The 24872-nt window shown below is 42.6% G+C and overlaps 1 protein-coding gene and 1 long non-coding RNA gene across 8 annotated transcripts in view; one reads left to right on the top strand and one right to left on the bottom strand.

Moving 5' to 3' along the window:
* The window catches only part of Hr4 (nuclear hormone receptor 4), a 114536-nt gene extending 90159 nt beyond the window's left edge, over positions 1-24377 (bottom strand). Inside the window, exons 1-2 of one of the 4 annotated variants that reach the window (XM_034332413.2) lie at positions 21797-23308; positions 18878-20217 (exon numbers count right to left, since the gene is read on the bottom strand). The gene's annotated coding sequence lies outside the window, so the exon portion shown is untranslated. Of the gene's footprint in view, positions 1-18877 lie in introns of all 4 variants that reach the window. The other 3 variants (XM_034332414.2, XM_034332418.2, XM_034332412.2) reach the window with 3 other exon arrangements.
* The window catches only part of LOC143308251 (uncharacterized), a 124295-nt gene that overhangs the window by 92614 nt on the left and 6809 nt on the right, over positions 1-24872 (top strand). The window lies entirely within an intron of this gene.

The raw sequence follows: 24872 nt of genomic DNA on the forward strand, positions 1-24872 counted from the left end.
CAAATATTAATCACCCCTTTCGCTATATCTCAATCCAAGCGTTCATAGAAATTAGGCATCCAATAGAAATTTTTCTATTAATTACTGACAATCTGGAAAGAAGAATACGTAGAACTCTACTAATGAACTAGTTAAGAAAGTTTGCTGAGCAATCGCGTTAAATCGGAGCAGCTATGAATTTAATTGGAACAAATGTGTAAAGAGAGATTGTTTTTGGGGATTATCAAAATCGCTTGAAAGCTGTTTTTAGTTACTCTGCATGGCACGCGGACTCTTCAAACCATGAAATTGTTATTGCAGTGAAGAGCTTTCAAGCAGTTCGAGAATTGTTCCTCTTTGTCCTGGTTTTACGCTCATTTGGAGCAATGGTATTTGAACACGGACACAGAGTACGCCCGGAGAATTGTAACAGTCTAACGGATGTTAAAAGCGATGCTAAACTACATTTTTGCTATTCCAAAAGTACAGAACGTTTAATTTTTTTATTAAATATAAATGAACACCTTTTATTCTAAAGTCTCAATATTTTTCAAAATTTAATTAACGAGTTCTAAAATTAATTCTAAACCACTTTTCTTCGAAATTGTAATTTAATTCGTATTTCAACACTCCTATAATACTCGGAAAATCCTACAGAAATCAAGGAAAGACAATCGTGATTATTACATAACGATAACCGGTGCATCGTGAGAATGAAATTCGAACTCGCTACGGGACTGTTTGCACTGTTGAATTCAATTCGAAGCAGATAGAGGGTGGAGGGTTGAAAAGGAAAACAGAGAGCGTAGGGGGTTTGATATCGCAACACACGATGGATTACGAAGAAAGCGGAAACGTTGGGAGAGGAGGGTGGGCAAATGGAAATAGAAACGGGGAATATTTAGGTGGTTACACACCGTGTGACGTAGCTCGTATACAGCTATCAGTTGCGTTCTCATTTATCATCGCCATTAACCCGGTGACACGGTGAACTTTGCTAACCTTCGAGGTAAAATATAAATTCTTGTTTTGGGAGAAATTTCAATTCACTTAATAGAAAAAGAAAATGAAATACAATTTTTTTCTCTAGAGATTATAATTTAATTATAAATGCAATTAAATCTTGTCATATTTCGAGTAACAACTCGTGCCACTTTCTGTGATCCGATGTTACAAATCAAGGGGTAAATATCTATCCGTTTTAATTACGATAATTTCGAAACGAGTATTGTTGAACGGTCGCGTTTTGGACGGCGACCAAAGATAAAAGGATCGATGAACGTTCCTGGAAAGTGTCGATTACTCCGCGGAACGTTCAATGACCCGTTGCTTAGAGGTGGACGGCATCGGAAGGAGCGTTTAGAAACCAATTTCCCGGACAAAGAAACGGTGATTATCCGAGAGTAATCGCGGCATGCCGGTAGCCAGTCGACACCAGGAAGCGAGCCGCTAAACTCCCCCGGTTGCGGTGCAATTGCAATCATCTCGCTGCCTAGCCACTTTCACTGGTGACCTACTGTTACGACGTCCTGGCTTGCCGGTGACGCGGCACCTTCCACAATGCGCGTGTGTGTGTGTGTGTGTGTGTGTGCGCGCATGTATGCGTCTGTGTTTGCGCGCGTGTTCGTTTCACCCTACGCGTGCAGCCTATTCACGATTCGTACGCAGAACCGTTAGGTGAAGAGAATAGCACGAAGATGAAAATAGAAGTAATAGGGAAGAGAGAAACAATCTTTACTTTGATTCTTATTTTCAATTACTTTATGGGAATGTAAAATTGATTGGAAGCGGTGGATGTTTAGTTTTCTGATGTTTAAAGAGGTTTGAACTTATTAAATTTGTAGGTTTCAACTAAATATTGAATGTTACAATGCTGAGACAAATTTTAGTGATCATTTGACAGTTTTAGTTTTGAGATTTGAAGTCGTTTGAACAAATCAACCCCTCGATTTTGAACTTTTTCTTTGCACATTTGCTAGGAATATTATTATTTTAGTAATCTTCAATTTTTAGCTCGTTGGTCTTAGGGTTTGGAAAGGTTTGAATTACTGGAATCAGTAATTTCTATTTACTTTTCTTTAATTATTCAAATTCGAAGATATTACATTGTACTCCATTTACTAAGATTGAAAGGACTAGAGGAGGACGAACAGTCTAGTCGCTAGAAACATTCACCGTTTTTCTTCTCTTCTCTTCTGCTTTAACTTCCGCGTCACGAATGTCATGATCCTCGTCGTGGCTGCTGGATCACGAAGCATTCCGTCGAGGAAGATCGATCCTCGACTTTGCGATACTCTCTTCGTAAAGAACAAAAACTAAATGACGGAAAATTGAAAGAAATTTCTTTCCACAGACAGAATTGGCACTCTTAATTCCTAGTATAAAGTGACGATTTTCAAACTAGATATCCGTTCTCCAATTCATCAATTCTTCTCCCTTTTTCTGTCTCTCGAGACACGAACACGTTGAGCATGGTCATGGATTAAGGAAGCAGTTCTCGCGATCAAAGTTGTGCCCCATAGTCACTTGAACAGCCTATCTCATCTTCTACAGGCTTGCCAATTATCCTGGCAGTGCTCAGGACTTCGTCGAACTGCAAACTATCGGATTAGAGAGATCCACGAAGACCAGGCTCTCGATTTGATAGGTTTAAGTTCGAGCTTTCCATGTAAATAATTGTTATAATTATAGGAGGAAATTAATTTTCCGACTAGATATTTCAGTTTCAATCGAACGAATATTTAGAATATTTTAGTGATATAACGTTGATACATCTAAATGTTGCAAAAGTAATAATATAAATTTATCGAAAATTAAAGAGGGATTTTAAAAAAAGGAAAATATAAACTTGTACTAGCAATTCCCTCTAAAATCATTCATTCAACCAACGATCATTCTACCGCAGCATTCTCCGTTCGTTCAGCGGGAAAACGCGGAAGAGAAACGCAAGGAGGAGGCCGTTGCCTCGAGAGGGCAAGGTGCATGAACCGTGGGTGGTTGCGCAAGCAGCAACCTCCTCCTCGTCGTTGTCGTGTACCTGACCATGCAGCCGGGTCTCGGTTCTACCGAGACCATGATCGCACGCAATATGCATAAATTACCTGCGTGTATGGGCATGGGGGCAACCCGGTGGCCCTGCGGCGGTGAAAGTTGCCCGAGGTCAACAATCACCGTCCACCATTCTTTCGTGACGAAGAGGGCCATTCAGAAGGGTTGACACTATGTCATTTAACGATGGGGTGATTTGTTTGAATAGACTGAATTTCGGGGACACAATTTCGACAGAGGATTTAAAGAGATTCAAGGGTTTTCGGAGTAGATTGAATCTGGTAATTTTAGGATTATTAAATGCAGAGTATACATAATATCTTATTTTTCTTTATTTTGTTTTTTAACATCGCAATAGGGGATAGTTAATTTTAAAAGTAATAAAATAATAGGTAATTACAAATATTTAAATCATCTGAGTCATAGGAAAGAAAGTGTTAACATTGTCTACATATTTATAAACACGTTCTCTTAGCTACTTTGTTTCACAAAGTGTCATTGTCGCATTCAGTACGGTACACTTAGCATTCGGAAAGCTGAGCGTAGCATTTGAATTTCTTAAGAGTGTCACGAGCTAAAAGGAACGCACCTTTCGTTTCCTTGCAATTTACATACATCTTGTTGAACTTTGAGCCCTCAAACTAACATTGTAGCTTCGTTTGCAGTGTTATTCACACGCCAATCTAAACGCACCTTCCACTTCCGCTCCTCTCGCTTTCTCTTATTCATATTTATACCCGTTGTAATCTTATCGTCTTAATCTTAAACTCATTTGAAATCGAATATTTTTTTTTTTGAAAAGGATTAATTCCAGAAGAAAATAATCGAGGAAAAAGAATTCCCGATGCATAAAAGAGAAAAAGAGGTCGCGGTGGTTGGAAACGTAGTGTCATTGCACTTCGGAAGCCACGCAAGAGCTTTCAAGCTCGTAAAGCATCGATGGACAGGCGCTGTTTTCATCAGACTTTTCGAATTTTCAAGGCGTACACTTCCTCGATACGTCTATCTAGAAGTTTCTTACGTAATGACGTTCAAGTACAGACGATTATCGAGAAAGAAGAACCCTTGATGTATATACTTTGTATTTCTTGTCTAACGAAAATTGCTGTCGATCATTCAGGAAAAATAATTTCAATTTAATTCTTGATTGATTAATTTCATTCTGATATTTTATTATTATTCTATTTGTAATATTGGGTTAGTCTATTACAGCAAAAATATTTTGATTAATGAACATTATTTTTATCGAACCTATGATTGATCAGACCAATCGATAATTCCTCTTCCGGCACAAAATTACAAAAGCGATTAATTCCCCTGAAACGTATATGTAGTTAAAGTGTTAATAATAATATTCAATCGAGGCCAGTCGAATGAAAATAAAATTCATCGTGTGTAGAAACATACGAGCGAAGTTGATTCGGTTATCGTCGTGACGGGATTATCTTACTTCTTTTTTTTATCAAACAGTCAGCTGACCGCAACAGCGAGACCTATTGTCAAGTTTCTCTCTCGCTCCTCCACTCGGTCCCTATCTCTGTTTCTCTCGTGTTTGTTATCCGACAGGAAGGAAAGCGTGGTCGAGATTAAATTCTCTCCATTGGCAAGGTTTAGGTTGTTGCGCCACATTCTCCGCATTCACAGCAGCTCCGTTCGAAGGTTAAGGTTTGCCCAATTTCACGAGCACGATTGTTGACAACCAGTTACCAACCATTAGCTTTGATAAAATCGATCCAAACTTCAATACTATTAATTACACGAATAATTATTGAGCATACGATTGGATATTTTTCAAATTTAAATTTTCAATTTGGCACCCCTAGATTATTACTTAATTTCCATATTTAAGCTTTCAAGTTCTACTTTACATCATTCATTAATTTTCAAATTTAATTTGGTACACTCGCCTCGTCAGCGTATTCGGTAATTAACTTGGGAAGCCAAGTTCCCCGGCTACGACAATCCTGTAGCCGGAAAATCGAAATTTTTCCCCGCTAACTTAATTCGATCGCTGTGAAAATTTCCATAAAAGAATGATCGAACGTGGCAAAGCGTAACAGGCTGACTTTCGTCGCGTTGCAAAGAGCAAATGGGCGTGTGGCGTTGAAGCGGTAGGGTCATTGACTGGTACGGTGGTTAATACAGCATCCAGGCACGCACACGATCGTGCCAGAGGGACCCGCTTTTACGCGTGGGAGTTATTAAAAGCCGAACGAAACGGCGAGAAAAAGCGACAGGCTTAAAAAAGGAGCCGAACGTTGGCCATCTTTTCGGGCGGGTGTCGCGGGGCTTCGCGTCTAAAGACGACTCGAAGCTGCCTTTTACAGCCTCTCAAAGAGACGTATTCTTGACTGAACCGAGAACCCAGTCGGCTGGGGTGTTTCCTTCCTCGAATTCAACTGGAATAATTGGAACGTTGTTTCGAGGAAACTGTCGCTTGCTTCGGGTAACAGCCTTGATGATTAACAACGCTTTATCTAACGTTTCAAATGGAAAGATGAGCCATAAAATGAGCTGAATGTTAGACACATCATATATTTTGGGGTAGTAGTACAAATATTAAAACAAATTTGCTTTGTAATTAGTCCAAGTCAAAACTTAAAAAATAATTTGTTAGAACCCATGTGGCTCTCTGCCAAATATATGATCTTCATTTTTAAGAAAAATATTTTTTCACAAAAGAATACAATTATTTGAATGTCATCATTGATATTAGAAGTTGTTTAGAAATGAACCATGCCTAAGTATTCTTATCTTTGGGGTGTCCGTTGGACGTGCGTTGTGTCAAACGGACCCCATGGAAATTTCCCCCTATCGGTCGATGCAATTTCCCTGCAGTCTCTCCGGCTCGTAAATTCTGTTACGTCCCATTCAGGCGGCGCGTGCGTTCACGAATCCTCGTCGCTGGTACGCGCGTGTTTTCGAGCCGAGGCCCGTCTCGAGATACGCGCGAATGTACGCCTCCTCCCGCCGTTGCATTTCCATGTATTTTTATGCCCGAGTCATCGCTCCCACGGTGTATTTTTATCCGGACCGAGTGATATGTAACGTTCCGTGGCGAACGCGGGACAACCCCGACGAGGAAGGCAGATTGTTCGAATTGCTAGCCTCTTGCAACTGCAAGAACTGTGTCGCGTTGACGTGCTATTACATCTCTTCGTTAATGTTACATTTTGACAGACGGTGTCGCATACTTGCGAATATATAACACGGCAATTAGGTTGAACGATGAATTTTGAAACGTATAAACTCTGGTACGATTTCATGACATAAAAGTATCGCGAAATGGCACTTGCGATACATCAATTTAAAGCTTAAGATCTTACGAAGGAAACTGCATAAATGCTATTCGGATATTTTTCATCTTCTCCAAAACGCATCGAAGCGATCGTAACATTTACTTACGCGCGCTGACGTAGGCGTGTGCCGATTTATATTTCATTAATAATAAAGATACGATGAATGAGAGAGTAACTGGAGGACCTTATGTAATGGCGCGGTCACTGACTCTGATACACTTTCTCCAACGAGAAGTTATCCGTCGTAGATACAGATAAATGTCCGTATCGTTTGACGTACGAAAGATAGACAGCGCAACGAACAAGCAAGTTTTTTTCTCCGATGGAATTATACCCATTGAAAGTGAGAAAGGACCATTCTTTACGGTCACCGTTTCTTGCGATCGTTTTTCCAATACAAAAATTTATCCCCCATTATTTTGTTCGTTAATAAAAATCATTAATCTGTTCGATAAATTTGTATTCATAAAGATACCAGGTTACTGTACAATTAATACACAGTACCATTAACATAATTTCACCATCTTAATTTAATAAGAGTCTGACTCAGCTCGATAAGATTTATCAACAATTAACCATCGAAGTAATTAAAGGAATGTAATTATGCAATTCATGAACGAGCCAATGCACTTTTCCCTCCGCGCATCGGATCGTTGCGTTTAAAGAAACGAATCGCAGGTGGTAGACTTGGTCGCGTTTTCCTGCGGTTGTGCGTTTTTATCCGTCCACCTCGAAACGTGTTCTGCTCTTCGTATATTTTTCTTTTTTTTTTCTATTCCTCTTCTCCTACGCTGCCGTGAAACTAATTTAGCTACCGAGACGATGACCGGGGAAAAAAAGACTCTGCCAATCAGTATCCCCCGGGGACGAAATTGCGTCGGTAAAGCTGGAGTTTTAACGCGACGAAATATTTTTCAGCTACTCCTAAACTATGTCCACGTGGCTAAAATTGACGTCAATGAAACGGAGATTCGCGTTTTTACTATTTAATGGATATTCATTGTATAAGTGATTAAATTAGAAACAATGGAACAGATAGAATTAACAATTTAATAGCGAAGGTAAAATGGAATAATCTGATATCGAAATATTAATTATTTCAAAAATCTTCTTCTTGAGACAAGGATACGAGTAGTTAATTATAAATGATCAAATCAATCAAATTATTAATTTTCGTTCAAATAAGATCGAATATAAAATCAAGTTTCTACTGCTAAAAGTAAGGATGCTTCGAGCTTGATGTCAAGATTAAGAGGTTGAAACTTGAACAGAAAAACCGAGGAGAGTTGTGGAGTAAAAATTGTACAGTTCAACTTGAAACTCTTTGCACTTCGTTAAACGCGGCGAAGTTTCTGCCGCTGCTGCCACGTTCCAGGGCATGGTAAGACTTCGTGCCGGAATCGTTTCAGACTTCATAGAAAGCTATTTCGGTGCCAACGATAGAACTATTCAGACCTGGCCGCTTCCGCGTCAAAGCTACTTAACGCGACTGGTTGACTTCATTAATCGTTATATTAAAAGCAAACGACAAGAATAGAAGTCGCGAGTAAAGTTTGCCCGTCTACCAAACTACACAACCTAATTACCATTCGTCGATTCTTGAAAGATTTATTCGATTTAAAAAAATAAATGAAGAGTCATAAAAACCGTCATAACGCGGGTGTAACAAAAAGCGCAATCCCCGTCTAAATTGTAACGCTATCGATTCCATGGCATCGAGAGAGTCTCGTCGGTCAAGTCGACGCTTTATATCGCCTGGTAGATCCACCGTGGTGTCTGGTGGGGCCAGGTGCATCGTCCTCGGGGAGAAAGTTTGCTGCAACGGCGTAATACGCGATCTAGCCCAACCTAGCCGACAGACAGACGATCTAGTGGTAGTCTAGGCCTAGGATAAGATTGGATAGGATTGGATCTAGCTACGGTCGAACGGGTATGAGGAACGGTTGTGCAACCTGGTTGCAACCATCTCGAGCGGAGAACTCTTCCGAGACACGAAAAGCGAAACGAGATTCATCTGTGATCGTCCAGCGAGCTTTGTAATGATTTCAAAATTTTTATCTACTTTTGATTTTTAATATTATTTTAGATGAACTGAAAGTTAGATAGCATTTGTGATTCGAATTTGCAAAAATTCTTTTTGGGTAGATAGTGTATGGTTAATTACTTGATATTCAATGTAAATATAAAAAGCGTTTAATTTGAAACGACTGCGAACACGTTTTTCAGGGTTAATATCCGAAATAATCCGTCGAAGTGTGTACTAATAGCCGTCAATAATAAATTAAAATCGGCAGTGCATGACGTTGGACGTGATTTCAACGTTAATTAGCAATGGAAATGATGCCCAGTCAAGTGGTGTCAATAGTTCTGATTAAAGTATTCATACGTTGTGCAAATATCAATCGGTGTATTCGTGGTTAAATATTATTTAAATTGGTGTAAACAATAGAATTATTTTGATATAAATCAATGAATCATTTATACAATTATTTTTATTATAATTTGGGCTTTAAATTGATTCATCACAAGTGCAATTTCGCGATATTTTGATGTCATCGAAAGTCGATCCACTATAAAAATTGAACGGGTTGCCTAAGTCTCCTTCTTAGCAAGATAATTGCGAATCTCCCGTCACAAAAGAGTTCCACCGAAGAATATCATTTCTCACGCTCGAAAACGTGACTTTTAGGGATTCTGAAAAACGATTACGTTGAAGGAACACGGTAAACGAACGTCTTGTAATCACAGAAAAATCCTGATCGATAGAACGAAGCTTCAGTGACAGGTGTAAGACAAGCGGGTGATTTATGACTCGCTTTTAGATCGCGAAGATTTCCCTGGAGGTGCATCGAAATTGGACTTTAGAAAGTGAGACGAGCTCGTGGAGTATGATTTTTACCAATTCGACGGGTTATAATCACTACGCGAAACGTTCTGTTCAAGAATAATCACGAATACTTAGAAACCGATTCGTACTTTCATTTCAATTTCATGAAGAATCCCTTGGAAGGAGATACTTCATTTTTAGTCTTCGTTTCAGATCACTTCTTTAATTAGTCGCGAATCATTAATAATTCAATTAAATCGAATAGAAGTCTTCTTATAAATATTTTATTAAACTGAAGTTCTATAGATACATAATTAAATTTCTTCTTCATTCCTATCAATCATGATTTAAAATTGCCAAAAACTGTTCTTTCCGTTTTCAAAATACTACAGAAAAATTTGTCATTTTCCAAAATCTCCTCCGAAAAAAAATTAGTTTCTTCATTATTCTGGACTTCGTGAAGTTCCCTCGTCTTCGATCGGATCCTTACAGGTAGACAGGCAAAAGCGAAATGGAAGGTAAGAGTCGCGACCAGTTGCTGGAAAGAGGTGAAAGTCCATAGGCACACCATAACCGAGCTGCGCCGCCATTCATTCCGTGGCAGAGTGGTTCACCGAGCGGAGTCCAATCGCGAGCGGACCCGCTCCACTGGCTCGCGAAGCGTAGACGAGGATTCCGCTAACTTTACTCATGGTACCGCTAATCCACGATGTTCTGTTCCCGGACCACCATTATACTTTGCGACCGTACCTTCCGGCATTTCCCTTTCCGCTCGTGACTCACAGACTCGAGACGCTTTAAATTCGATATCGATAGAAAAATGATAGACTTTGAATATGTACTTAAGAATTTAAATATTAGCTAGATAAAAAGAAAGAAGATTTTATAAATTTGTTTGATGCGAAGAAAGTTTATGGGAGATTCATGGGAGGATATAGTTAAAGGATGTTCTGTAAGGTTGGAGACTTCAATGCGTGGATACGGAGGTTTTCATTTGAAACGTGGTTTTAAAAGTCTTAGATACCTTTTATTTATTTTTAATTAAATTTATTATCTTTCCTTTTTCTTTATAAGATAAATCAATCAATTAAATTTAATTACAGAATTTGTAAAAATAATAAGACTTTCGATACAAAGTTGAAAAATTATAATGACATTAGAGCTTAATTATATTATAATTAAATTAAATTTCATTTCGTATCATAGAGCATAATTTTATTACAAGTTTATTTAAGTTTACATATCAAAGTTGAGCAAATATTAGGAAGATTGGAACGGCAGATCTTGCAATAGTTATTCATGATATCGCTAGTCCAAGGTTATTTTCATCCCCTATGACACATACTGGATCGTCGTGGTGCCCCATGTACCACGGCAAGCCGGTTTTCCCTTTTATCCTCCCCATCGTAGGATCCCACGAGGGTGAAAGTGGGATCGCGTTATTGAAACTAGGAAAGTGACACGCTGTTTTCTTCTTCCCTTTTCTCTTGGCCTACGTTTTTTCTTCATTTTTCTTTTTTTTTTTTGCTACGAACTTACGTGTGTCGAGTTTAATGGCTCGTAGGGTGAAAGGGTGATTCTGTTGGATCAAGAAGGGGTGAAAATCGATACTACCCTTCGTGTGTAAACGACGAAACTAGGGAGAATATCTGTGACGTTTATGTCAATTTTCTATCGGGTTAAAGTGACCCACAAAGAATATTTATTACTAATAACGTAATTTCGAACGTATTTAAGAAATAATAGTAAAAAGATAGTACAGAAGATTGAAACGGAAGGTAAATGAAACAGAATCGTACGAAATTCGATAGTAAACTAAAACACGAACAACCAAGGGAACTCGAGAAAAGAAGATAAAGTTCTCCAGTCACGATTCTTCTCCTCTATCCCTGCTTTTCGAGTTTGTAATTACAAAAGACACTCCGCTGAGATTGCGGGGACGGAGTGACGTGTGGAAGGGTATAAATCGTGTGCACGCGGTGGATGAAGCATAGAGGAAGACAATGGAGTCACCGATAGAGCACTGATGACACGACGTAATCAGAAGTCACGAATTATAGAGCATGCATAATGCAAGATCACAGCTACTGCAACATTCATGTAAAGCCGCGCGAGCCGAATTTTCGCGATTCTGAATTTCAATACGGGCCTAACAGTACTCTGCCAGCTCGCTCGAGCATGGAGCGAGTGAACGTGTTCTGTCCTCGAGATTTTGAGGGCTTTTGGATTAAACGTGTCGTCGAAATGCATAGCACGTGATCCACTTTTGTGCGACCTACCAGAAACTATTGGAATCTACATTCTATCGTATGCCCGTTCATTTTCATGAATTAAATTAATCCTTTGAAGTGGAAGCGCGTATAAGCTTGGCATTACACGTGCACGGAATATTTTTTATTTAAACTAAATTAAACATCAATTTTCAATTTAATCCTGTGCTAACATTATAAGAAGATATTTGTCAAATGAGGATATCGTATCGTATTTATACCCAACAATTTTTATCGAATCAATTTTTCATTTTCCGAATGAATGTATATTACAAAAACTTCCACGAAGAATGTCTGCGCTCCGTCTAAAGATGAACCATGCAAAAATCCAGAAAACTTCAACTTACTTCGATCCTTGGACGTGAAACTTGGAGGAAATGCAACCCCAACGACTGTCATACCGTGACAATTCTACCGTATTCAAGATATTCTTCTTCTTTATTCCATTCTTCGAGTACCTCGACCTTTCAGCCCTCGTCAGAAGTTCGCGTCATCCCTTGTCGATCGTTCAACGAGGAGAAATCTTTTCATCGGCTGCGGAGCTGACCAATCGACATCTCGTCTACTATTTTCCAGCGCATTTCCATGAAATTTCGTGCGCGTCCACAAGGAAAGGGCCTTAAGTGTGGCATATCGACGCCCTGTTACCAGATTGAAGCTCTCGAAGGGTTCTCGAAGAACGATTTCGTACATTCCAGCAGCTGGACGAGGGACAGGGTGAACGAGTTGGGAACACCATGGGGTAGAAAGCCAGACGAAAGTGTTTTTACACGCGGGAGGTCTTGACAGCTTAAAAAAAGGGCATCGAACCGGAGAAAGGCGTCTGTGTCTCACGAATTTCCATCGGAGTCTGGTGATTATTCGAAAGAATTTAGAAATTATGATTTCTGAAATGCTGCTTTGGTTCGTTTGAATTTTAAGAGTTTCGCGTGTTGTTAGACGTTTAGTTTCATAGCGATTCTGTTCATCAACGTTTCGAACTCTTCTGGATGTCGTAAGCTTCATCTACATTTCATCTTAGGCGACCTATTGGCCAACCGGTCGATGCTCAAACCCTACTTTTGATATTTAGTCTGCACGAGTTTCGCAACGTAGAATTGTGAAGTATCGTCGTGTAGTTGCGACGTATTCGAATTGAATTAATTGCCAACAAATCGATTCTTTTTGGGTATAAATGGACTACCCTTCTTTGATCAAGAAGTATTCTCTTTTGAAGAGTGAAAATTGCAACGCTGAGAGGAGAATTCAGAGAATAGAAATTTCTTCTTTCCTTCAGTTTAATCAAACGTTACTACCATAAAATCACAATTATCATACGAATATCTAACTTGCCACATTTTATGGTAGTATCACACCTTATTACGTGGCTGATACTTTCGTTGACTTAGGATCACCGAGTGACACGTTCAACGAGGCAGATCGCGGTTGTCGACCTCGTATTCAGAATTGGTCCCCTTAGGATCGCACGCTGCGCGTTTGAACGCACGTGTTATATCAATATGTGAGGTCATCGGGCGACGAGAAGTGACAGAAGAATCTTTCGAATGAAAATAGCATTGTCATTGGCAAATCTCGTCTGGCTGTCATACAAGATAAAATAGCTGCTCGAAAATCTCTCGTCTCTAGGTCTTTGGAGGAGGACCTTTCTAAGATACGAGGAATTATCGAGCACTAATAGCCAAGCTTTCCTAACAGAAAATTATCTAACGGCTATCGCAGTCGATAAATTATATTTCTTGAAATGTTTAATTTCATAGTGAAAAAATATTTTTTAACACTCCAAATCACAAAAATGGTGAAAACGAATAATACCACTTTCGTAATCACGGACAGATATATGCTCTCGATCATATAGACGCAAGGCGGGCGCATCGTGAGTGCTCGTCAATGCGGGGGCGCTGTTAGCGGCGCGAGCGTAATGGTTAACGGGGGGTGGAGTTAGCGAGGGGAGGCAGGGGTGGCGAGGGCGTGGTGGGAGATGCTTAAGCGAGTAGTGGGGGTAGTTCGGTGGCAGCAACGGCGTGCTCGGTGTCATTGCCTCGACGCTCGGGGCGGCCAGTGACTCCATCACTGACCTAGTGCCGAGGATGCGCGAGCCTGAACGGAAACGGCCGAGCCAGAGGCCGTCGACCTCGGCCGGCCTCCAGCGCGACACACACCGACATTACGAGTAGCGCCCCGCTGCCGTACACATCGCGCCTCGTCCTTCTCTTTCTCCGTCACCCCTATCCCTCCCTATCCACTCCTCTCTTTCGCACGCGCTGTCTCTTTATCGCGCCAACCTTTCCCGTCCTCCTCGCTCGATCTGTTTCGATCTCCATTCCGTCTCTTTCTTCGAGCTCCTCCGTGGGCTTTCGAAGCGACCAGCTGGCCCGGTTGGTCCTGAAAATCGCGGAAATGCGCGAGTTACGCTTATGCGCGAGCCTCGCGGCCTCACGAGGGAACGGAGCGGCATGCGTTACGCCAACGGACACGACCGTTCAGACCTTTTCCATCGCGAGATGATTTAGAAAAACCATCTCCCGTCCACGTGAAATAGGAACGTCCAGACGCGTCGCTTTCAAGCGCGTTCTCCTCGAACCGTTGACGATTATGGACGTACGTATATCGGTTTTATGACGGGGATCTGGCGATTCTGCTTGTTGTTTTCGATGACGGAACTTCGAAAGAGGAAACTTAGCGGGGCGTTGATTCGTCAAATCGATAGGACTCGGCTCGAGAAGAATCGTCATTACTTATTTTGATAACCAACGTGGTTATTGGAGGTTTTATTCTTGAAAGTCATCCTCTGATTCATTCGGTTCTGTTTCTGGACGAATCATCCTGTTTGAGTAGCTTCTTCTTTCAATGTTTCATTAACATATCGATGATAAAATAAAAATTGAACTTGAAAATTAAAAATTGTAAGAGTAATCATTTTTATTCAAGATGGAAATATATTTGCAGTGTTTTTATCACAGTGAAGTATAATACACAGGATGACTAATCTCTTCTATTAGTCCCAAAATTCTATTGTAGCAATTAGGGTTACTCATGCTAGCCTAGCATTACTCATCGTTGTAACAACTAAAGGCTAAGGTCACTCTTAAATAGTCTTAATCAGACAAAAGTAATACATCAGCCGAAGGAACCACAATCTTTCAGTTAGGAAATCTCTCCCTTGTTTCTCGTCGAGACACGCGATCCTAAAGACGCCCGACGAACCGACTTCCGGAACACCTTGCACACACTGTCGGCCCGAACATCCGCGACAAACACAATGAGATTGTAAATCAAGTCGACCAGGGCAGCTATTGAACGTAGGAAGTATCGTTGACGCGTGTATGAATCATTACGAAAGCGGGCAGGTACGTTTCTACCTGTTTGAACAAGAGAAATGGGTGAAAAATTGAAAAGTGTCGGTTGGAATAGAAGAACTCGTGGATCGCGAGGGGAACGAGAACAGGAAATTGATTCATAAAGGCGGACGACGTTGAAGCTAATCGTTGTTGTGACAATGAAAGTTGTGCCTATCTTAAAGTTGAAGAAACTTGACATTTTCTACTGACATTTTGATGAATCGTGCCGGTAAAAGGTCTTAGAAAAAGTGTATTTACTAGTCTGTAATAGGCGTGACGGAGACTTCCGGGTTCGTGCTGGAGAACAGGAAGCTCTATCGTTGGGATTTTGACAAATTGGGAATGGTAAAAGAGATGGAGGTTCTTGTAGGAATTTCTGATGACTACAAATATGTTTGATTCTCGTAATAGAAATCGGTCCAGTGTTATTTTCTATTTTAATTAACTTTTAGCAAAGCATTTATTAAGCTACGTTTATATAATATTCTGCTTTTAATTTTACTTATACAATGTACTGATACCATCGCGAAGGAAAAACTTAGGACATCCTATTCGTTTCCTGATTTTTTGACTTTGGCTGACTTTTGATTTACCTGTATCCCTTAAAATACACCTTACATATTAATTCTACTTAATTACCTTTAGGAAGAGTGTTTGAAACCGGTCCTAAATTATATTACTATATTTGTATGGTAAATAACTTATAATATAAAGACTGTACACCCTTTAAAACCATTCCCTTCAAAATTTTAACCAACTCGGTCTTAAATTTTCTGCAACTATTTCTCTACTTTCTTTTTCCATTCGCTCTAATTCGATTCCCTTAGAGTTTTCATTATCTTTTTCCGGAAATGTCCATCTTATTTATCATTGTACTCGGCTGAAACATCCCTAATGGTTTCAATAACTGGAATTTTGAACTCGATCCAGAATGACCAGCTCTTGCTCTCATCATGACCACGAAGTTATCGTCGTTAGAACGATATCGTCGCGTGGAAGTAACGGTCTTGGAGGGAAAATTATGGTAAGATATACGGGATGCGTTCGCGCCGCGTTTTGTGTGCTTGGATACGCGGTGTGAGACCGGAAGCGAGATAAATGGGCCGCTCTGTTACGCTCACCAACGAACGTTTCAACGTGGCGAAACACTTTCCAATGTTAACCGATAGCAAGAAACGGAACGGCTCGTTCGAGTCGTCCGTTTTAACTGTGTATCGCTCTTGTTCAAACGTGCAATACTAATGGCCTGTAAACATTACAGCACGCGTTTAGCGGTACCGAACAATTCGGTATACCTTTTCGTAGGTTTCCTCGTAACAAATGTCAAAGCAAACAAGCAGACCGAATTTCTTGTGTACGAATAGAAATAGAATTTAAGAAAATAATAGTTTGTAATCTTCGATGAAACATGACCCTGTATCAGTAGTCTGTGACACTATTAGAGGGTTAATTTCTATGTCCGTCACAGCGTAATCGCAAGAACACTTTTGTTCAACCCCTTCGCGTGACGGTCGGTGAAAAGAGTATCAGGGAGGACGAAACACGAACGAAAGAAAGGAAGAGAGAAAGATAGCAGGTACGGGCGCCACGTGCGCCGAGATTGGCACGTTCCTAACCTACCCCATTCGTTAACCTGACCCGTGTCGCGATTCCTCCGCAGGTCGATTCCCATCGAGCGCGGATTAACCTACATACGCGAGGGCATTTCTGCGGGGTCGACACACGACCACGCGTAGGTGCTCGTCGATACAAAATTAAATAGCCCTCACCCTTCGCTCGTAACCAGCGTATCAGTCGATAGCGCAGCCTCTTCCCTCTTCCTTTTTTTTTTCTCACCCTCCAAAGTGATTCTCTCGCGCGAATAACGGAACGGTGTTACGAACATTTTCAACGCCGGGAATATTTTCAATGGACTTTCAATCCCGAGGGTGAATCGCGTTGAAGTGTTTCTGGTTGTTGAAACGTGAGAATCTTTTTTTTTTTTTATTATTATAATGGAGATTTTTAAAATTATTTTTAATTGGCGGTAAAGTGGGTTAAAGGCTTTTTTTGCACTGAAAGGAGTTGTGAATTATTAACACTTTGATTGGCACAGGGAAACGAGACATAATTAATCAGACCGCTTGCCATCTTGTCTAATTAATATAATATTAATTCTGCTCAATATTTTCTGTAATTTTTTGTCAGAATAATTTCAAATTCAATTATCCAAGTGATGGAAAAATAATTCTTTAGAATCGGTTTCGCACAAACTTTGTTTACTGTTATTTTTCTACATAGTGGACATTTGGAGAGTTATTTTAAATTGGTAATAAAGTGGGTTAGTGGTATATTTTTCACTGAACTGCATTTGGGCCAAAAGTGATTACCAAGCATAAAGAATATATTTCTATGCAATAATCTTTATCAGTTTACAATGGAAATTAACGGAAATTTCATACTTTTTAACGCCATTCAAAGTGACTATCATTCTGTGTCGTTGTCAAAGAGATAAAAAAAATTCTTGCACCTCGACTTCTTCAGGAATTCTTTCAAAAATGAATAACGCTGACGAGCGTTCCAATTCTTCCGTTGGAAGCCGACGCGTTTTCGAGACGAAACGAGTCGCATTGAAATGTAACCAGATGAACGTCGGCGACGTTTTATTCAAGAATCTCGGCCAAGCACATATTTTACCTTCCAATCCGGTCAAGTCCACTCGCTTTTGTACTCTGCGCATCGGATTTCGGGGAAATCGGTTGAATTCGAACGGAATTACATTTTACCCCGTGCTGCGTCAAGTTTCGCTCTAAATATTTTCATCTCGCTCTGCGTATCAATCTGCACTTAGGCAGTGATGCACAATTATGCATCAATATTGAAAGACGACTTATTTTGGAGCGATTCGATAGAAAACTAAAATGAAATCGGTCTTCCTGAAAAGTCAGGACGTTCACAATCAGCGAATGCTATTGTTGCGATTTCAACGACGACGAAGAGGAAGTAATAGAGAAGATTTTTTTTTTTTTCAATTAACGAGTAAAGAGAGAAAAGTTTTCTCTTAATTTCTCACGACAGCTTGTTAATTACGAAAAACGTTAGCCAACAGCGAGGAAAGGAACGGTCTTCGGAGGAGTTTACTGAGCCGCGGACAATGATTTTCGCGCGGCGAGTTCCCCTTTTCACGGGAAGGGAAACGCTTCCTCCTCGTGCACGCGAAAACGAGTCGCGGAAAGAGACAGTGAAGAAGTGAAACTCGATCCAGCGGTACGAGCCTAGAGCTCGTTTCTATCCGCTTCCTTTCCTTTCTACCACGAGAGTAGAAGTTCCATTCTTGCCTTCTTTTCTTGCCGCTCGCAACGGTATATTAGAATCGCGGACGACTCTTTCCCTCGAAAGGGAAACGAATTCCTTTCAGATCGCCATCTTAATTGCATTTCACGGGGATTATCGCACGAATCGCCGATGTAATTTCCGTGTTAATTAATTTACAGCACGAGTACGATTATATAAAGTGACTTGTGATAATATGAATTCATATTTCATCTATTATTTTCAAGCAATAATGATTCGACCAGAGATACTAATATAATATCATATTGTATTTTTTTTAAATATATAGATTGATTCTTCGGAACATTTCATATAGAAAATTATTAGGGTGCGATATCAAAAAGTTCAATAGCCGTTAATAAAATATCTCATGAATTTGTTGCACTTTCACACTTCATACTTTCTTATTCCGAAAGTTCCAAAGAATTAATCTATATTAAAAAAAAGTTAAATTGACATTGAAATTGTGAGAAATCTTTCATCTTAAGCAAAATTGTTACCACTATGGTATCACTTTTTCAATAGTAATCTAACATTTGATAGCTTGAGATTAGAAAGTGAAATATGTAATTTCTTCCAAAATTCAACATCAAATTACCCTGAACAGCCCCAAGAAGAATTCCCTTCAAACCACCCAACGTTCCTCATAGAAACCCAATGAACCCCTGAAATCTGTCAGTGAACGGTACAATTAATTTCGACTACCCTTCGAAGAAGAAACTTTCTCGTCGAAAGAACATTAAAAAGGGTCAAGTGTTATCGACCTATAACGGACATATGGTTGTTGTACTTTGTGTAACTTACATTTTTGGATCGTCGATGATCGGCCATCAACGTGAGCGCCAGCTGTCAGCGTAGCCTCTGTTCCCCACCGCGTGTTCCGGAAGTGCGAGCCTGTAACGCGACCGTGCCGGGTCGCTTTCAGCTGCTTCTCGGCTCGCACCTGCGTGCCATTCTCGCGGATGATCCGCCGGTACCTGTTGTCGAGCGAGCCGAAGGGGCGAGCTAGTCGGGAAAATCGTAATGTCGATCACTTTCACTGGCCGTTTTGCGATTCCCTTCCGTGTCACGACCGAGGAGAGGGCGGGAAGGAGGCCGAGAAACGAGAGACAAAGACACAGGAGCACCGGTCGAAGAGTGAAAGAAAAATAGAGATAACGAAATAATAAAAAAAAAGAAAGAAAAAAAAAATGAAATGAAAAGAAAAGAAAAGAAAGAGAAAGGGAGAAAAGACGACGACGTTCGAGGCGATAGAACGGTAGCAAAATAGGAGAAGAGGGGGGGAAAACGCGTGGATCGTCACAGTTTCACTTTTAAATTCCTCCAGGCGGTCGCTTAGCTAGCTGACTCTCCACTCGCTCCGCTCCGCACCGCTGCTCCGACTAGGTCGCGTGCGTGTTGTGTACGAGGGTTACCGTTAACGTGACGTAGGATAGTCAACGGTAACGTCATACACCTCTCTCTCTCGAGCGACTGCCTCTTCCTGCCCGTCCTCTAGCTCCTCTTCCACAAACTAACCTCCAGCCTTGCGCCTCTGGACACCGCACGGTACCACACTCTGTCCCTCGTTGCTTTCTAACGATATATACCCGCTCTATCCTGCCCACGTAATTTCATCTACCTTGTCCTAACGCGAGGACTAGGCTTTCACGGTTTCACTGTCGGCGACCGACCTGGAGACTCCAGCTTCATGGTTTCTCCGGGTTAACGGTCCGCTCACCGAACAACAACGATCGCTCTTCAGTTGTTCGTCAATCCGGTCTGTGTACCGGTACACGAGCACGCGGAATCACGCGGATTTCGATCACTATCCACTGTTGACACGCCGCGGTCATCACAGTTCAACATCGGGGCCCACCCAACTGGCTAGATCGTCCGCGATGGACGGAAGAATCCGTCGCGATTTTCGCTGGAACCAGCTAGCTCTACCGTCGATTCTTCTATGTTCGCTATATGGAAGGAAAATCGTGGCACGCGTCCATCTTCGGTTACTTTGACAACTAGCGACACGTGCGTGAGCCTTTTTCTCTTTTTACGGCAATTCGACAGTTCGTGCACGTGGAAAGTTCGACAACGGTATATGATCCGAACGAAACTTCGGTGAAACTCGAGGGATTCGTCTTATCCGCTGGTCGTTCTCGTTTCTTTAATTTTTAAGTTCTGATTCGCGCGTGGCTCACGCGCGTACACCAGCTCGTCGCGAGGCCCGTTTTCTTTTTTCTTTTTTCAAGCAGACACGAGACGAGACTGCCGCGAACCAGCGATGTCGAGGCGTGCTTTCCACCTTTCCGTCGCGATCATCGGCTTTTTTTCATTTTTCTTATCGTCAGATCTATCGAACCGTTTCAGAACGATCGGATTGTTCTTTTTTTTTTTTTTTGGAAAATCGTGCGTATAGAGATTCCGTTTCTTTTCAGATACTTGGCGAAGCGTCAGAGGGCATTAGTTACGATAAGGTTCAATCGATAATTGACTCGTTATCGAGCACAGCCGGTGTACAGCAGAGGACCGCCAACCGTGCACGACAGTCTCGAATTATTGCTGGATAACGAGATCAATTCGGTTAATCGCCGTTAGGTGAGCGAGTTTAGAGCCGATTTCAAAGGTCGACTTGCTTCTAACAAATCCCTTGTCACACGAAGGATTATTTTCTAGGGAGCGCTATCAGAGACTACATAGATATCTTAGAAAATAGTAGAATATCATTTAGGGTACTGAACATTTTTCAAGAAATTGAGTAATACTTTTCAAGCAACGATTTACCTACTTATATTTTTTTGATAAAATATAGACAATTTGTCGTTTTCGTGCAAAGCTTGATACGACTGGACGAATTAATTAACAGCACACTGTGCAGGTGGAATTCACGCGCTAGGAAATTCTGTTAATTAAAGCGTTTGTCGTGTCGCGGTCGATGCGATTATCAACGATCTGATTAGCGCAATTACCGATCGATTAATCTTTTTTTTTATCCAAGAAGCTTCATTAATTTTCCTACCAAAATAAAAGAAGGATTATCTAAAGAAATCTTCTCGCCTCGGATTTTCCCTCGATTCGTTAAAAATCAACAGGGCAGAAACGGTTATGCATCGAATCGAATTTCCTGAGTAGACATGCTGTCTCTATTTTCATTGACACGTTGTTACACCGGCACGAAAGAGGCTCGAGCGTAATGCGGTGCCGCGGTGCCGCGGTGCCACGACGCGGCTTTTATTTATAAACGCGTCGGTCAGAAACGGTGCTGCGATGCGTGGTGACGCGCGTGTCGAATATTACGCACGCGTACTGCGGCGGCCCGCTCGCGTGCACACGCGGCGGAAAGGTGGTTACGGGATGGAAAAAGATATCCACTGGAAGAGACGCGGAGCAGAGGCGAACGGGGTAAGACGGGACGAGCAACAGTGTTATTATTTCCCTTGCTATTCTAATCCGAGCGGATCCGAGTCGCTTCGAAACGGGAAGAGAATTGCTCGATACCGAACGACCCGATGATGTTTCTTAAAATAACAGGCTAAAACACCGTGGATTATATTTAGAGAGCGCTCCGTTTGGAAGCTTTTCGAGGTTTTTCAAGATCGTGATCGAAACACGCGGACCAGATCGTTTCCATTTAATAGAATCGTAAACTTTGTCGATAACCACGTTAATGTTCTTCCGAAGACTTATCAATATTTTGACAGCCAGTTTAATTACTCCAACGTATAAACGAATAATTTCCTCCACCATCAAAGATCTATAAGTTGAAGCATCCTCGGTGTTCGATAAAATTCATCAGGATGATCGGTTGCCAGGCGCGTAATCAGTTCACGCGTCTCCTGATAAGATGTTCTATCTGTTATCAGTCACGGTTCGATAGATCGACGCCAGTCCAGTCGTAAAGATGTTTCATACGACCAGATGTTCGAACGAATCGTGTGCACCATATAAATATTCTTCGACGAGGAAAGATCGTCGATCTTCCTTCGGACACTTGCGTCTGTGATTATTCCACCGGTCGGTAATGTCTCGGAAAAGAAAGAACATGAAATTTGACAGGTCGAGCACGATGATGGTTGTTTGCAAGCTCGACGTCACTGGATCGAGAATCACGGGAAGGGATGAAAGAGTGCGCGAAATCGGTGGCGCGAACGCGTCGAAAGAAACGGCTCGAACGGGCCGCGTGGACGATGGAACACGTGTACTACGTTGATGAAGGAACAAAGATCGGCTTGGAAAAGAAGCGGATGAGCGAAGCGTGCGTTGTTGGCCGACAAGAGAGAGAGAGAGAGAGAGAGAGAGAGAGAGAGTGTGATGCGTTGGAACGCGAACGAAAGAGAGAGTGGTTCCGAGGGTGGCCGCGAAGGAAGAAACGCGAGGAACGAACGCGAGATGATCGCGATCGTTCCTCCGGGATGACAACGAGGGAACCGATGTATGCAGTTAGGAGGGAAATAAGGATAACCGAATGGCGCGAAAGTGAAAGATCGAAATTGAATTATACGCGTGGACCGAGGACGATATCGCGACGAACGTCATGCGTGTTATATGCAATCTATTTATATATGTAATGTGCATGTATGCGTGTGTAATGCATGATGAGTATATCCGGGGAGTCTCTCTCGCTCTCCGGCTGATCACACAACGTGACAGATTTCCCTTCCTGTTCCTTTATCTTTCCTTTCGTTTATTTATTTCGTTCGTCCCCCGTTCTCTATCCGTTATTATCCCGCCTCTCGTGTTTCTCCCCCTTTTTCTCGTTTACTGCATCACCACAGGTGATCCACTGGGTTTAAGGCTCCTCTCCCCGTTGTTCCTCTCGCTCCCGGGACCTCCACCCGCGAACTCCGTCGAAGACAGACAGAGAATTCGGATAGCCGCGTATTATGTTAAAACTTGTAATATTTATATTACATCGGTGGAGTACGAGAAACTAGCCAGCAGAGGAACAAAAATGAAAAAAAAAAAAAAAAAAAGATGAAAGAAACGGAGCACACACTCGATTTTCGACGATAACACTCGCGTTAATTATTCGAAGACGACGAATCGAAAAGCGTCGTCACTTCTTGTTCCCGTTTTAACGTTCGCGCTCTTCCGCTTTCCTTCGCGTTTGTCGCGCAGACCGAAAACCGGCCAACGAAACAACAAACGGCGCACACTATTGTGGCCCGGTCGTCGCACTCGCGGCTCTCTTCTTCCTTCTCCACCACCTCCACTACTTCTGTTCCTTTCCGTTCTTCTTCCTCCTCCACAACCACCACCACCACCACCACCTCCCTCTCTTGTATATCTTCTTCTTCTTCTTCTTCTTCTTCTTCTTCTTCCTCTTCTTCTTCTGCTGCTTCGTTGCTGTTCAGTAACAAGTAATCCTTGCAACCGGCTGTCACGAACGAAACGTCACGGAGCCGACGTAACCGGCTGATGTTTACGCGAGTAATCGGGCCCGCGTTCGCGTGTTCGCGGACGCGAAACAACGAGGAAACAACGAACACCGTCACCGACACCCTCACCCTCTCACCCTTTCACCCTCACCGACACCTTAACTGTGCCGCGAGACAGCGTGGACAACACCGATCGGACGTGTGGCGGCTCTAGTCGAGCACGTAGGAGGATGCAGAAGAGACTCCGTAGAAAGCGTTCGGCACGCTCGTCCGCGATAAGCCGACTCTCCGCGCGTGCACGCGTGGAGCCTCGAAGCGCGACAGACGTCTCTCCTCCCTCGTGGAGAAGGGAACGGACGCGCGCGGTCAGAAAAGCCGGGGAAAAAGACACGCGGGGAGTGAGTGAGAGAGAGAGAGAGAGAGAGAGAGAAAGACACCGGGAGACAGAGAGGCAACGAACGAGTGACGAAGACGGAAGTAGGGACACACAGAAAGAGTAAGAGAGTAAGAAAGAGGTTTGTGGTGCGAAGAAGATAGGAAAAGATGTAGAGAGAGAGATGGTCGCCGCGACGGGGACGGACGGTACAGCACTAACGAGGGAGAGATTTCTCTCCGCGAGGGAGGAAAAAGCGATCGTGCGAAACGCGCGGCCCGAGACGAAACGGTTTTTCCTCGCAGCGCGATGGAAATGCAATCGGACACTCGCGTGTCGTCGGACCGTGCGCTGGCTTGAACCCACGGGGGTTAACACGCACGAAAGAAGAAAACAGAACGCGGCGGTGTGTAACGCGGAACACGCGTTCTCCGCGCGCAGTCGGCGCGATCTCTCGCTCCGTAACGCAACGTCCTACGGGAAACGCGCGCGCGCGAACTCTCTCTCTGTTTCTCGCGTTGCTTGCGCCCTGCCGGAATCGCGGCGACGAACAGTGGCGAGAGATGGTATAGGGACACGGAGAGCCGCGGGAGAGAAAGAGAGTAGGCGCGAGCGAAGGAGAGGCAACGGGTGTGAGAGAAACGGAGGGCAGAACTGTACGGGATAGGTGTACGGTGGTCTGTTTCTCTCTTTGTCGCGCGCGCACAGCACACACGAGGTTACGAACAAACGCGGAACAGACGAGGAGAGGCCAGAGCAGCGCGCGAGCGACGTAGCTCTCTAGCAGCCGGCAGCCTGCCGGTCGGGTCAATGACCTCTCCTTGCTGTCGTCGAGCTCTCCTCCACTCGCCTTTCCTCCCTACCACGTCACCTTCTCCCCACTCACGCTCTCACCATCCCCTCCACTCTCCATCATCCCCCACTATAGACTCCGTACCCCACCGTTGCTCCACTCGCACCCCCGAGTCAGCACGTCGACGACCACGACGTCAGTTGGCAGCGTAACGACGTTTCACCGACGCGCTTTTTACGACGCCTTGGAGGGATGACTTTTGGAAGGGGTTAGAGG

The sequence above is a fragment of the Osmia lignaria genome, chromosome 3 (assembly GCF_051020975.1).
Source record: "Osmia lignaria lignaria isolate PbOS001 chromosome 3, iyOsmLign1, whole genome shotgun sequence".
Classification (NCBI taxonomy): domain Eukaryota; kingdom Metazoa; phylum Arthropoda; class Insecta; order Hymenoptera; family Megachilidae; genus Osmia; species Osmia lignaria.